The sequence below is a fragment of the Cyprinus carpio genome, unplaced genomic scaffold, assembly GCF_018340385.1.
Source record: "Cyprinus carpio isolate SPL01 unplaced genomic scaffold, ASM1834038v1 S000000001, whole genome shotgun sequence".
NCBI classification, from domain to species: domain Eukaryota; kingdom Metazoa; phylum Chordata; class Actinopteri; order Cypriniformes; family Cyprinidae; genus Cyprinus; species Cyprinus carpio.
This window is the reverse complement of record NW_024872754.1, coordinates 1,482,492-1,499,123: the sequence shown is the minus strand read 5'-3', so window position 1 is coordinate 1,499,123 and position 16,632 is coordinate 1,482,492. Positions and strand designations below refer to the sequence as shown.

General features: G+C 36.3%; 1 pseudogene; it reads right to left on the bottom strand.

Annotated features, from left to right (window-relative positions):
* Window positions 1-1,187: 1,187 nt before the first annotated feature.
* LOC122142535 overlaps window positions 1,188-16,632 on the bottom strand; it is a 25,882-nt pseudogene continuing 10,437 nt past the window's right edge.

The following is a 16,632-nucleotide window of genomic DNA, read 5'->3' as shown; positions in this document are numbered from 1 at the left end:
AAGCAATGTGTGAGGTCAGTAACACGATCACAGTAACACCGGTGTGCCCGCGAGAATAAGCTTTTGAAGCTCTGCACTCTTCTGAGAAGGAGCAGGGTTGCCAGGTTCTCGCAACAAAACCCTCCAGCGGACGTGAAAAGCAACCCGTGGCAGCAGTGTTAAAGTAGCCCAATTATGCGGGAAAACCTCGGACTTGGCAACACTGGAAGGGGAGGCGGGACCACCAGCTCATTCTCATTTAAAGGGGACACACTTAAAACAGAGCATTTTGGCTCATACCCTAAAAGTGGCAATTTTAACAAGCTATAAAAAATTATCTGTGGGGTATTCTGAGAAAAAAAATTCACATACACACTCTGGGGACATCAGAGAACAATTTAAAATATTGTATCAATGCATTCTATGGCACCTTTAAATTTTTGATTTTACAGACAAAAATTGTAAATTACATGAAGACTACCTATCATTAATTGACGCGCCCATAATAATACATATGATATCATGACTTCACAGCATCGTCAATCTAACATCATTACTGTACTGTACGGTTGTTGGGGAAATATTTAAAACAGGAGGAAAAGAAAATACAGCAAAAGTGCATTTTGAGTGCGCGCTAACTGAGTTTCAATCAGGGCCACTTTCGTCAAGTATATTTATGACAATTATATTGCATAAAGTTAGTGTTGGCGGTATGGTTATGTTCTGGGCAACACTCCACACGCGGGGAAAAGGAGAGGAGAAGAGGTAGTTGAACCTCCAGTTCAGATTCCCAGTCTATAAGATACTCCTCATTTTGGCACTTTTGGCACTCCATAGTCCGCTCACCCTCAGCCGCGATGCAGGAGGCGGAGCTCCTCTCCGCGCTCACCCTGTCTGTGTCCTTCTCCCTCGTGGCAGGCGGTGTTGCCGGCTCACACACCTGGTCTGACGTCACGGCTTCTGGCTTCTGGCTCCGCGGCGATCCTCAGCTCTGTCGCTCTGTGCAGCAATGGCTCGTCGGTCACGGCGGGCTCTGGCTCTCATTCAGCGGCGGGCTCGGGCATGCGCTCTGCACATCGAGGAGATGGTAGACACAGATTTAATTGCAGTGACACACAACATGCCTTTATGTTAAAATTAAATAAAACCACTTCTCATAAAGAACAAAAACATGGTGTTTTTTTTTTAATTTTGGGTTTTATCGAGGATTTTGGATTTTTAAGCTGTTAAAATGTCAGCACCATCTAGTGACACTGGCAGCTTCAGTTTTCTTCAATGGAAGAGAGTGAAAGACACATCATCCATGTATTTTTTTTTTTTTTTAACAGTCTGCTTTTCCATCTTAAATCATATGCTAAAGGTTCAATTTTACTGGAACCACATTCTGCAAATCTCCTATTCTCTTACTATTAGGGAAACAGCAGGTGACCGCTGAAAGTGTTGTAATTATTCCCGTTATCATATATACTCCTGCCAGACCAAAGTCTCACATAGACGACATCTCCAACTTCCAGGATCAACACCACTGCTTTTGAGGAGTTTACATCGTACTGATCTTGACGAGCATGGGCTATAACCACCCTTCTGTCCATTCTTCACAATGGAGTCAGTTGATGGTTTTGAATGACTACCATGACCATAGACAGAGAATTTGAACATGTACCGTACGCTCCTTTCAGTGGGGCTGTGAAAATACCTAAAGCAAATAACAATAGGTAAGCTGTTTCCTGTATGATTGCTGAGTAGTCGTAGTTGTAGTCGTTTCCTATATTTGTGAAGACGTTCCTGAAGGTTACTGTGATTTCAGTGGTAAAAGGACCAATATCTGCAATATTTCCTGATTCTACCAGTGAAGCTGAAAATGCTATGAAAAGACAAGCAATGTAGTGATATATTACACTGAGGATGTACAAACTGAATTTAACCTCATTCAAACACACTGTTTCACCTCCATTTTCCTTTCTCAACTCCTCCACTTGACTCTAAGATTTGACATTTCTGTGAAGGAATAAAGATTGTGTTAAATGATGCTTATTATGCTTATTGTAATAGGTAACACAAAATGCACTGTTTTACACACTGTTTTTAACTGCCAGACTGGATTAGTGAAGCTGAAAATGCTATTTCTCTGTCTGTTATTGAAAATCAAAAGCAATATTGTGATATACTATTACTGTATTACACCGATAATGCATTCACATCATTCAAACACTGCATCACCTCCCACTTGACTCTTAAAAACATCCAAAAAAATCTGAAAACACTGTAAAACCCGACAAGTAACTTAACTCAAACTGTTTGAGTAAACAGATTGCCTTTACTTAAACTATGTAAGTTTTAAAACTTTGCAATTGAGTAATTAAGTGATTAACTAAGTGCTGATTGAGCATTAGTGATGAACAGCTGCTGTTAACAAACAGAATCACTGAAGAAAAGAGAAACATAAGAACTACTACACAAACTTCTAACTTCAGACACAGCCTTAGATGAAATCAACTGAAATAAAATACATTAAATCTCTCAAGATCTGATTGAACAACCCCACAAACAGCATCACCAGCTCCACTTATTAATAACCAGACTGACTTTATTTCTGTCAGACGTCTACAGAAGATCTGATTGAGAATTAACTAAGGTTTAGATGTTGATTTATGTTTTCATTTGAAGTAACCATGTTAGAGATCAGTGTTTGCTTTAGTTGGGCTTTTGACCCTTGACTTCTGTTTTAGTTTATTTTTTCTCTGGTTGTTTTAACCATGTGTTTTTGAAACATGCTATAACTCAAAAACCCAGATAAAGTAGTATCAGGTATTGGTTGTTATACAGCATATTGGTGATGACAATTATCAGCTATAGAGTTGTTCAGAGTCCAAAATCTACCTAAATAGGTATTGTAGAATTAGTTCAGTACACAACAAAAGCCATTCAAAGAACCAGTGGTTCTGTTATAATCAGTTAATATAAATGACTTTCCAAACTTTTTTCTGTACATACAATTTTTCTTCTATGGTAGCAATCAGTCACACACAGACATCAATAATTAGAATATGAACCTCAACAATGGTGACGATAAAAAAAATAAAAAAAAAAACATGTTGCAATGCATGCTGGGTACTATTGTAGTACAAAACTTATCCATGGCTCCCAGCATGCTCTGCTGGAATTATTTTTGTATTATTTTTTTTTTATGGTCACCATTGTTGAGGTTCATATGCTGATTATTGATGTCTGTGTGTGACTAAGTGACACCATAGAAAACCAAACTGTTTGGAAAGTTCTTTATATTAACTGATTATCACAGAACCACTGGCTCTTAGAATCACTTTTACTATAAAGCCAAGTAATAACACAACACCTATTTCATCAGAGATTAGATTCTGAACAGTTCAATGATTATCAACAGCAATATACAACATAACAACCAACAGTTAGGTACAGGTTGATAAAAAACATTAGTTTGAAGGCACTGCAAGTGAGAAGCACCCGGCTGCAGCCTGCGGATCGAGGCGGGGCTGCATCTGGCTCTGGGCTGCACGTGTAGCCCCGCCCCATACCTACTCTGATTGGTTCGATCGTCTTTCATAGACATACATGATAGGAAATGTGTAGTTGTGAGTAGTTGCTGTAGGACGGAGTATGTTGTTTAAAAAGCTAAAAACGCTGTGCAGTTTTACAAAGCCTTCATTATAATGCACAGAAGAAAAAAAAATAACATTAGCCTGGAACTCGCCATGTCCCTGAAATTATTGTTTTGTTAAATTAAGCTAATCTTTAGGCTAACAGACTAACAACCCACTAAATTTAATAAATTAATTGGGTTGATTATCCACAGAGGGAGGATCAGGTCTTCAGATAGAAGAATGAATTATGAATTAAATAATTCTTGAAAATTTGATTATTTCATATCATCAGAGTATGAAAAAGGAAATTAAAAGAATGTATCATTATTGTTTTAATTAATATAGCATGACAAGACAATTATTGTTACATATAATTGGCAGTTGATAAATGAAACCGCGATAGTCTAATATATCTGCTGTGTGCCATTTTAATTTTTATGAAACTTTAATTTTCTTTACTACATTGCATAGCATAGACTTTTCCTCCCCTTTATTTCAGGAAAATATGCCGCTCCTCATTATTTTAAAGTGAAGAAATCGAGAAACTTTTATTTCTACCGTCCAGTGATGATTATGAAAGGACATACCTGTAATCTGTTGCTATAGTAAAAAGAACGCAATTTTATGATCATCGTGCTCTTATTTTAGTGCAGTTGTCTCACAGCCACTGTCAAATATTGAGATAAACTTGATAAAGTGTAATCTATTTATATTAAATTAATATATTAAATTAGTATCTTCTCCGATACCCATTTTGTGACCATTATTGAGCCGATTATTTTCAATCAGCTGAAAATGATTCGGGGTATTCTACACTTAACGTGGCTTTATGCATTAAAACAGTGTTTTAAAAAGACCAAACTCAGTAAACATTTTAATAAAGCATTCTATTTACAGACAAGCAGGTTATGGGAGGAAAATGCTTAATGTGTAATTAAAGGTGTTGTGTTCGTATTCTGGGCTCATATCTGCTTGTCTGTGAATATAATACTTTATTACTAATTTGTTTACTGAGTTTGTTCTTTTTAAAACACAGTTTTAATGCATTAAGCCACTTACTTTCACGTTAAGCATGTTTTAGAATGTCCCAGTGATTCATTTGTGAATTCGACTGGTCCAGAAGATTAAACTTGCAGCAGCTAACATCTCGTGATTCAATAAATCAGACATAGTGAGTCAAGTTAACAATAAACAACTGTGCTTTATAATGAAGACTTTGTAAAACTGCACAGCGTTTTTAGCTTTTTAAACAACATACTCTGTCCTAGACTGTATAAAAGGTCTTACATGATAGGAAATGTGTGCATAGTTGGTGTATGTCTATGAAAGACGATCGAACCAATCAGAGTAGGTATGGGGCGGGGCTACACATGCAGCCACGCCCCAGATGCAGCCCCTCCTCGATCTGCAGGCTGCAGCCGGGTGTACTTGCTGCAAGTTGCTTTGAATAAAAGCAGCTTCTAAATGCATACTATATATATATATATATATATATATATATACACCTGATATATATATATATATATATATATATATATATATATATATACACCTGATGATGGCATGAAACACCATTGTAGCCCCCCTTTAATGGGTTTATTTCTACTATTTTATCTCTTTCTCTTCATCAAACAGCCAGATTAAAGAATAGCTTGACACAAACCGTACCAAGGCAGAGCCTTTTGGTCCTTTGGAACACCGCCTGTTTTATTATAGTATCCACCTATCAAAATCTGTCTGGCAACGCTGAGCGACCTGAAGCGGGGAGAATGTGGCAGCCTATTGTAGCGAAGCGCAGACCACTATCAATTTATGTGAACATGTAGTCATAACCAAAGGCGGACAATCCAGGGGTCAGAAAGTAAAAGTCCTGCCATATTTTTGCTCCACCCATGAACTCAGCAGCTGATTTCACCAGAGGAGGAACCAAGTCATTCCTTCCAAGTCACAAACGAGTCTCAAGTCAAATCCCAAGTCCTCATTAAAGTTAATGAGATAATTAAGTGACTAATTAAATGATGATTGTGCATTAATGATGAACACATGCTGTTATTGAGAATTACAGAGGATCAGATGTTAATGTTTTATTGGTTAAAATGATGCCACCATAATGGAGATCAGTGTTTGCTTAAGTTGTGCTCTTGACCCTTGACTGCTGTGTTAGATCTCTCTCTGTAATACTGTATGTGTTGTGGGAAAGCAGAAAGATCAGTGCTGTGCAGTGAACAGCTATGCTTTTACAGCTGGCCTGATTATATCCAAAATAACTGTTTTTTTTTTTTCATATTTGTACATTTTAAATAATCCACTCTATGAAACTACAGCATATAAGGAAGGTGTTGTTCTAATGTTTACAATGAATTAATTTGCAATCTACCATCTGTAATATATATAAATATTTGAACTCCAGTGCAATTTGGACACACACAGACATCAAGAACCAGCATATGAATCTCAACAATGGCGATAATCAACAAAATGTTTTATGCTGCAATGCATGCTTGGTAACACCATAGTAAAAACTCCCATCATGCACTGCAGTATGAAAAATTATTGTCATCACTGTTGAGGATCGTATGATAAGTGTTCATGTCTAAAAGCCTGAGCTGATACAGTCCTTTCCCCCCAATATTTAATCACTACAGGGGTATTTGTTTAATAGGACTTATTTTTCACAATCCTGTGACAGCTGAATGTCAATCAATAAACCAAAGCGAGACACATTCATGATGTGCATTCAAACTATTTAAAAGCAGAAAGTTTAAGCTAAACTACAACCTCAAGCTTTTAATTCAGCAATGCACAAAAATTTGCTACAATTGCAAACTTCAATTACCCAAAAGCAAGTTACTTTGTGGTGAAGAGCCCAACTAAATCAAACACTGATTATGGAAGCAGATTAGTCTCAAATCTAATTCACGCAAAAAAAAACGATTCACACATGCGTAGACAATTTCACATGCATGAAACCTAATTCACATACACAAAAAAAAAAAATCACGTGCGTGAAAAAAAAATATATTCACAAAAAGCAATTCACATGCGCAAAATAAAATTATATATATTCATAAAATACATTTCACAAATGCAAAACATAATTCGTAGATATACAACTGTGCACAAAAACCTTTAAATGTTTAAAATGTACGAGTGTCTGAATGTACAAATCGTCATTTACTACGAATCCACTCGGATTTGTGTGTGTGTTTTTCTTCCATAACTGATCTCCATGATGGTGGCATCATTTTAACCAATAAATCAGAAGATCTTATTGAGAATTAACTAAGGTTTAGATGTTGATTTATTGTTTCATTTGAAGTAACCATGTTAGAGATCAGTGTTTGCTTTAGTTGGGCTCTTGACCCTTGATTTCTGCCTTAGATTATTTTTTTTTTTGGACGTTGTAACCATGTGTTTTTGAAACATGTTTGTTATAACTCAAAAAAAAACAGAGAAAACATGATCAGGTATTGGTTGTTATACAGCATATTGGTGATTATAATCATCAATTATGGAGCTGTTCAGAGTCTAAACAGAGTCTAAACAGTCTATAGTTAGTTCAGTTGATTACAATGAAAGCCATTCAAAAACTCAGTGGTTCTTCCATAATCAGTTAATATAAAGGATTTTCCAAACAGTTCGGTCTTCTATGGTGTCAACTAGTCACATACAGACATCAATAATCAGAATATGAACCTCAACAATGGTTACAAAAAAAAAAAAAATGCTGCAATGCATGCTGGGTACTATTGTAGTACAAAACTCATCCATGGCTCCCAGCATGCTCTGCTGCATTGTTTTTTTTTTAATTTTTTTTTTTTTATGGTCACCATTGTTGAGGTTCATATGCTGATTATTTGATGTCTGTGTGTGACTAAGTGACACCATAGAAAACCAAACTGTTTGGAAAGTTCTTTATATTAACTGATTATCACAGAACCACTGGCTCTTAGAATCACTTTTACTGTAATCAATCCAACTAATTACACAACACTTATCTCATCAGAGATTAGACTCCATCCAAACAGTTCAATAATCAATGATTATCATCACCAATATACAGTATAACAACCAACATCTAGGTACAGGTTAGATAAAAAAAAATGCTAACCTGAATGCACTGTAAGTTGCTTTGGATAAAAGCAGCTTCTAAGAGTGTGAATATGTGTATAACACCTGCTGATATTTTCTCTGGGCTTTTGAGTTACAACAGCCAAAGAAAAAAGTAAGACAAAAATCAAGTGTCAAGAGCCCAACTAAAGCAAACACTGATCTCTAACATGGTTACTTTAAATGAAAACATAAATCAACATCTAAAACTTAGTTCATTCTCAATAAGATCTTCTGTAGACGTCTGACAGAAATAAAGTCAGTCTGGTTATTAATAAGTGGAGCTGGTGATGCTGTTTGTGGGGTTTTTTAATCAGATCTTGAGAGATTTAATGTATTTTATTTTAGTTTATTTTATCTAAGGCTGTGTCTGAAGTCAGTTGTAGTTCTTGTGCTTCTCTTTTCTTCAGTAATTCTGTTTGTTAACAGCAGCTGTTCATCACTAATTCACAATTATCACTCAATTAATCACTTAATTATTTAATTGCAATGTATATCTTCTTTCAGTGAACTCAACTGAATTAAGTTCAGAGTACGTAACAACTATTAGTTTTAAAACTTAAATGGTTTAAGGCAATTGGTTTCCTCAAATGGTTTGAGTTAACATAACTTGTCAGGTTTTAGTGAGGCTGTGTCTGAAGTCAGTTGTAGTTCCTTTCTCTCTTTTCTTCAGTAATTCTGTTTGTTAACAGCAGGTGTTCATCACTAATACTCAATTATCACTCAATTAATCACTTAATTATTTAATTGCAATGTATACCATATATCAACAAACTAAAATGAAATAAGTTAACATTAACCGTAACTGTTAAGTTTTAAAACTTAAATGGTTTAAGGCAATCGGTTTCCTCAAACAGTTTGAGTAAACCTAACTTGACAGGTTTTTAAGGATATCTGTTTACTCAAACGGTTTGAGTTAAGTTACTTGTCGGGTTTTACAGTGTTAAAAGTAACACTGAAGCAGTGTTGAAGTTAATGAGATAATTAGGTGTTTGATTGAGTGATGGTTGACTATTATTGAAGACACCTGATTTTAACAAGCAGAATCACCAAAGATTACAATCACAATTTGTGTGTCACCATTATAGTGGTCAGTATTAGCTTTAGTTGGGATCTTGACCCTTCAGTGGTTAACTACAGGTTTTGCATGGCTGTGGTAACTGAGTTATAACAGACAAACAAACCAGAGGAAATGTGCACATGTGTTGTTGGTTGTGTTTTGGGTCTGAATACTTGAGTTGGATTGTCTTTATTTATTACATAAGTTAAATGAAAAATACAAGACCTTGCATTTTGGCCTAATCAGACAGATGTTTTTAAAAGTTGCAGCTACATAATAAATAAATAATAGAGGTGTGCGATACTGCTAGATTTGGTATTGATCCGATACCAAGTAAATACAGGGCCAGTATCGCCGATACCGATACCAATACCGATACTTTTTAATAATTAAGGTGGATGCGTCTTCAACCTAAATCTAAATGAATTTTCATGACTTTTAATTTGTTTTTGTGATTTTGCATTTTGGGTTATTAATCAGTACTACAAAAGCTTTTGTTCAGAAACAACTTTTGGTTACTTCTGTTTTATTTTAAATAAACAAAGTTACAAAATGATTACTTCACAAATATAAAAAATGTAAAAACAAATTCTCTTTTCAAGTAGCATGTTAACAAAAAAATGCTCCTCTTTCTCTCTGCTGCCATTCTCCGCCTCTGACTGACTGCTGTTAGAAATGCGCGGCTGAGCGGCGCGTGCCTGACTGCTGGTGGTAGCGCTAGTGGTGAGTCACGTGACGGTACAACACAGGAGAGAGAGAGAAGAGCAGTGTCGAGCACGAGCAGCACTCTTGAGAGCTTGCTCTGCTCTGTGACAGCAGCAGCATTTTGACAAACACGGCCAGGTTGCAAAACGAGAGAAACTGAAACTTATGTATCGATATTATCGATTTTAATATCGATCCGCCCACCTCTAATAAATAAGTTTTTATTTAGACACACAGACATCAAGAATCAGCGTGAGCATCACAACAATGGTGACCATCAAAAAAGCATCTTATAGCCAATAAAAACTCATCATAGCGCGATCACAAAACGAACATGATAACAGCGGCCTTTTGTTTGCATGCTTTGTTAAATATTCAAATTCAAAAGCATCAATGTTTTACTATAATAAGTGATACATTAAGCATAATGAATCAATTTATCAGGACTCAAAATTAATCACACAGAAATAAATGTTCTACTATTTTATTTATTTTTAACGCTTATGAAAATAGCCTGCTTATTCAGTCGAGACTGTTTCTGTTTATTTGTAGCCACAGTAGCCTATATACGGTCACATTTAGAATGAATGATAATAACTCTATTTTTATAAAAGCTCCCGAATAAAAATCATTATTATATTTTGATGACATGCTACGTGGAGCTAAACTCTCGAGACGAGACTTATGACAGATAAAATATGTTACTAAATAAATACACAATTGTGATAGAGAATAAGAAGCTGACGTCTGATTTCTCCAAGTGGTTGCATTTACCATGTTTTTTATGGTAACGTTTATACCTAGCGTGCATATTCTTTTACATCGCTTATAAATATTTCTGCCTTTTATGGTGATTATAATCCACATCGGATCGCGTTATTTCAAACCACTCGCTGCTGAATGAAAAGTGAGTTTTTGAGCTTAGCTTATTTTAAGAAGTTTTTAATGATGATGTTATAGCTGTTATCTTTCTGAAATGAACGGCGCTGACACTCTCCAGACGCGGAGAAACTCCGCCTTTGTTCATAACCACTCCTCTAGCCCCAGCTGGCCCGCTTTGGCCCAAGGTTTTCATCGGGCCAAAAAACCCTGGCCGTTGGCCCCGAGGAAGCCCCGACGAGGCACGATCAAGCCCCGGAAGTGACAGTGGAAACGCGACTGGCCCTGGCACCGAACTAGCACACCCGCTTTAAGCCCGACAGTGGAAACGCAAAGACCAGCTTCCACTAAGACACTACATCACCATCTGTGGTCTCGTCAGCAAAAGTTTTTCTTTTCTTGATTCGGTGTACCTCATGCTTATAAGACTGTCATACACCAGGCACACTTAAAGCGCTCCTCTCAAAGTGTTTAAAATAGCTGGCGCTGAGCTGATACAAACACACAAACAGTCGCACCGCTGTCAGAAGGTCCATATCACTTTTTTGCGAACATACACTCGTCGCGTGGAATCGTTCAGAATATCAAGTATAGTATTCCAGAAACGGCGACATAAATGCAGTTTCTAGTTTTGTGTCCATCATTGCCCGTAGTCCCGATGCTTCATTGTGTGTTTTCCTTTTTTGTCGCCCTCATCTTCAGCTGTACTGTTTAAGGCCTCCTCTCTTATACTACAGTCCTTTTTACAAAGAGATTTGGCTGAATCCGCCCTAGAGCTCCACCGAGTGTCAGACAAATGGTTTAAGTGTTTAAGTTTGTTCTTTGCGAATACTGTTCCCCATCGGCGAGTAGAGGCAGAACAAAATGAATACAATGACTGGTAACAAACTACAGTAGCCTACTGTATGACCTTTTTCTGGGCTGCTGTGTACACTGTTTACACCTACTAAATTCAATGAGTGAGCAGCACAAGGTATGTAATGGATCAGCGGATTTCTCCGTATTAAGTGAGGCCTGCAGTCCATTGTACCTGCCAGCAATGTTCCCTCTAATTTTTTTTTCTGCTGAGCAAAACTTTTTCTCTATTGGGCGGACATTTCGGCCACCTGTGCAAAAACATCGTTATACCAGAGCTGTACAGCGCGCACACAAAAAAAAGTGTGTAACTTTTAACTTTAATGTGCTATTTGTATTTGATTTGACCCGTGACTAAATGATGTACATTTTAGATTACCTGATAAAACTTCTGAATATTATTTCACAAAATAATACTGTGAAATATTATTGCAATTTAAAATAAAAGTTTTCTATCTTAATATACTTTAAAATAATAATTTATTCCTATGAAGCAAAGCAAATTTTCAGCCATCATTACTCCAGTCTTCAGTGTCACATGATCTTCAGAAATCATTCTAATATGCTGATTATTTATCAGTGCTGGAAACTGTTGTGCTGTTTAATATTTTTTGGGGACTTGTGATTTTTTTTGGGATTCTTTGGATAAATAAAAAGTTAAAAAGGACAGTGTTTATACAAAATAAAACATTTGTGTTATAATATACACTACTAAAAAGTTTGTGGTCAGTAATTGTTTTCTTTTTTTTAAAGAAATTAATACTTTTATTCAGCAAGAATATGTTAAATGGATAAAAAGTGATAAAGACATTTTTAGAAAAGATTTCTATTTTGAATAAATGCTGTTCTTTTTAACTTTTTATTAATCTAAGAATCAAAGAAAAAAGTATCACATGTTCCAAAAATAAAAATAAAATAAAAATAAGTAAAAATATTAAGCATTACAACAGATTCAACACTGATAGTAAATCAGCATATTAGAATGATTTCTGAAGGATAATATGACACTGAAGGCTGGAGTAATGATGCTGAAAATTCAGCTTTGCTCCTCGGGAATAAATTATATTTTTTAAAGTATATTAAAACAGGAAACCAATATTAGAAATTGCAATAATGTTTCACAATATTACTGTTTTTTTCTTCTGTATTTTCGATATAAAATAAATACATCACCTTGATGAGCAGAGACTCCATTAAAAAACAAGGTCAATTATTTATTAGGTTTATAATATAGGCCTAACATAATATAATATCAAAACAAACTGAAGCATTTAAACCTGATAGAATAGAATAGAACAGAATAGAACAGAAACTGAAGCATTTTAAACTGATAGAATAGAATACAATAGAATAGAAACTGAAGCATTTAAACTGATAGAATAGAATAAAAACTGAAGCATTTAAACTGAGATCTGTAGTTAAATATAAAAAAAAAAAAAAAAACCGTGAACGCTCAATTCTTCCTATTAGCTATGTAAACTACACCTGTGTGTGACTGTAAACTGTCTCTGGGTTTTGTTACCGTTCTGTTGCCCATCATCAGCTATTTCCAGCACTTAATCAAGCCGCCTCTTCTTTAATACATGATGACGTTTTATTTCACGTCATTGCGTCTTGCGTCGGCGCACGATTTGAGCTATTTCGTGTATGCAACCATTAAATATTCGGTTTCTACCCAGCGACTCATTTGCCGCACATTCCTTTTCTATGAAACTAACCACATTCACCGGTTCCTAACTCTATCGTGATATCAACTCTGTAGCGGTTTATCCGAGCATTGCAATTCATTCGCTTTCGCAAATGGCTTTCCCAACTCATTAAGCGCGTGTGCGCGGCACATTTATTTCTTCTGCGTCGCCTGCGCGCTGCCAGCGGCGCGCAGCTTCAGGGAACATTGCCTGCCAGACATACGTTAATCATACGTTGGCCTCTACAATTTTTTTAATATGTCCAAAAGCCAAGGTAATCTTTACCATTTTAATGACGCAAGCACACAAAACTCTCACCCGTGTGTGGACCTGAAATGGGCTGGAAACCTATGAATAGTTCCATCACCTTTCTCATTGACAAATCGGAAGATGAACGTTAACTGGTCTGTGTGGGGACAAATCTGGCGTTTCTTTTGAATCAATGATGACTGAAAAATATCTGGCATCTTTTTAATTCATAAGCGCATTACTTGTTTTGTTTTTTCTCACCATTACGTCAATAAACTCCTCACATATACCGTGATGACAAGTAAAGCTACGCTTCCCCCGTCCTTTCTGGCCGTGTGTTTTAATATGCTCTAATAGAAATGGGTCAAACTGAGAAAATTAGCTCTAAAATTCCTAGATAGTTTCCATTGTGAGGCGAACCAAGGGAGCTTGTCCTCCCCCCTGAATTGCAGTCTTCTTTCGCCTAAACATTTAGCACTGCCACAACATGCTTCAATACCTGTTTCCATAGTATTTCTTCTCTCCCAGCTATTTGTTTGACCAGGAGGGGTCCATCGACGGAGTGATTTCTAGATCTATGCAATAAGGCTAGCATACAAGACATATTACCAGTGCTCCTCTCATGTTCAGAAATTCCTTTCGGGGGTGCTTCCAGTTAGAGGTGACTGATAGTGGATTTTTAAGCGCTACCGATAGCTAGGTTGGACCACACTGGCCGATACCTGATTAATTAACCGATAGTTTTTAAAATGGATACTGAACAAAAACTAAGAATAGTGCTTTATTTACAAAAAAAAAAAACAAAAAACACCAGTAACTGAATTATAATAGTTTGTAAGTAAGAATAATAAAAAGTAAAAATAATAGTAATAGTAAATGTTGAAAATTACCACAAAATAAGTTTTTTTTTTTTTTTTTATATGTTTCACCATTTTTTGTTCCAATTCCGTTTATTTTCGTTTGATTTTTTTCTGGATCTGTTTTTAATTGTTTCTGGATGATGTTGTTCATATGTGTTTTACGTCCATCATTTACGAGAGCAGATAACAAACGCTGAAATCACCGAGGCGGCGTCACACGCGCTTCAGTAAATAAATGAAACCCCGCATCTGCGCCATTCATTAGAGTCTACGCATGAAACATGCAGGATTCATATTTTAAATCAACTTTTAATGCTTAATAGTTACAGTATACTAGTCCAGTATCGCGATTTGATTTGAAGGTAATGACCTACTTTTGATTAATTCATTCAGAAATTTGACCAATTCTGTGACATTCCACGTTAAACTGTGAATTCTGTTTTTATGACTGGATTCCGTCGTGTTTTCCACATCACGGAAATCACAGGGCACCTACTATTATACCATCACAATGTATACTCTCACACTTTACACTGCTCTATTCTTGAACACTTGATTCTCTAATCAAAAATAAAAGAGTCAGCGCTGAGTCGAGGAGAACGCACCCAGTATCCACACACTACGGGCAGGCGTCGCGTTCACTCAAGCTGGCAGTCGGTCTTAACTGTTTATTTTCACCAAACAGACACAAGTTTACTTCAAGAATGAACAATGGAGGCATAATACGTTTGAGTTCTGGTTGTAAAAAACCACAAACGGAACGAGCGACTTATTATAGCTCTAATAATTGAACATACAGACTTTATTAGAGTCCACAGAAAGGAAAAACGATGAAAATGCGTCAATATATAACACAGTCATGTATGATACATTAAACAATGATCGGGGTGCATGTAATGGAATCTTATTGGCAAACTATGTGAATGGCGCTCTTGTGGCGGCAGCTCATGCGATTTTTCTGTCAGCTGCATGTAATCCGGGTCGAAAGTTTATTTGCTCTGTTCATTCGTTGCAGCATCAGGTGTTTAACAACTAAGCACGTGCGGTCATTGATTTCAACCACTAGTGGCCGCTCTCACACGTAAAAATGATAAAAAAGACCCCTTCTCAGCCACTCACAACGGATGCATCCGGAAAACGATCTGCATGGATTTTTGCTTGGATCTGCATGAATTGTTCCAGCAATCAACTATCAGTGCCGATTAATCGGCCAAAACCGATAATCGGTCGACATCTAGCTTCCAGTCAACTAAATCCATCTGTAAAAGGCATGTGTTTGGGAACGAAGTGCCATTGAAAATCAGAAAACCGTTCTGTGATGGGAGTATTTAAAAGCCAATTCATGAAACAATATGGGCCGGGGGTTTCCCGATAACCGATTGATCTTAGCGTTAAGAGCAATTTTACGAGTAATTTTACGATCGTTCGTTATTGTTTCACGTCAGTGTTTCCCAACAATGCAAATAAAAGCAATGCAGGTAGAGTGGCTAATAAAGTGACTGAACTGCACTTAAGTGTTACTCTAGGAGTTCTATCCGTTTTGTCAAGTGCGAAATGTCACCTATAGAATGGTCGTAAACCTAGTACCACGATCGTTTATTGACGTTAACCTAATGCTGTGTTCCAGACAGACAACTTGGATATAATAACTATAATACCACTAGATATTATATTATATATATATTTTAGTGTATAATATTCTACTTACATAAATAATAATATAATATACTTTATATATTGATAATTATGTTAGGTAGAAATGTATGCCAGTTGCGGAATGCACGTAAGTCGCGTTGGCATAAAAGCGTCTGCTAAATGCATAAATTTATTTAAAATGTATTTATTTATATACAGTAGGGGGTACATCCAAAACGTTGGTGCTACCGCAGCTTGTACCGCCGCCGCGGCGTCTGCAAAAAGTGCATTTGCAGCTTTTGACGCTGAGTGGGCTTTAACACAAGTTTCAAACAAGCGTCAAAGCACATTTTGCGAATATAAGACGTAAGCTTTGCCTCAACGATGTGTTATTTGACTGCAGTCGGGGGAAATCAAAGGGAAGAAAAATTTAGGCTAGTTGAAGATTTAATATTCCAGTGTGAAAGTTTAGTCCTTATGAAGATATGTGCGTTTCTTAGAACGAATTCAAGCAGGATAAATGTCAAGCCTATGAGCCTGTGCTTATATTTTCTCTACACCATATTTTAGATTTGACACATTTAAACAGTGTGCAGTATTATTTATATAATATAAATTGTGTGTTATATTATTCAAAAGAAATTTTGGTTTACTTTGCATCGGAGCATTAAGAGAGGTAGACTATTGTGAGCTAGGCTTGCGTGTTTTATAAAATTATTTTCTTTATTTTAGTAAAACGTGAGGGACTGTATAATTTCGCTTCCATTATTTAGGCCTAATTAAAACGAGAAACGAATAAATTAAACCTGCACGATTTAGCTTAATAAACTTATCTTATCAATTGATAATTAATCATTATTTTTGCAAAAATCATTGTTATTTGTGAACGTAGGCGTTTGAGGAAGGCTTTAAGACCAAACGGAATCTTCCGTCAGCTGCATAGACAGTAAAAGAAGGTCAGCTGCTCCCGCTTCACAGCGCACGGGACTCGC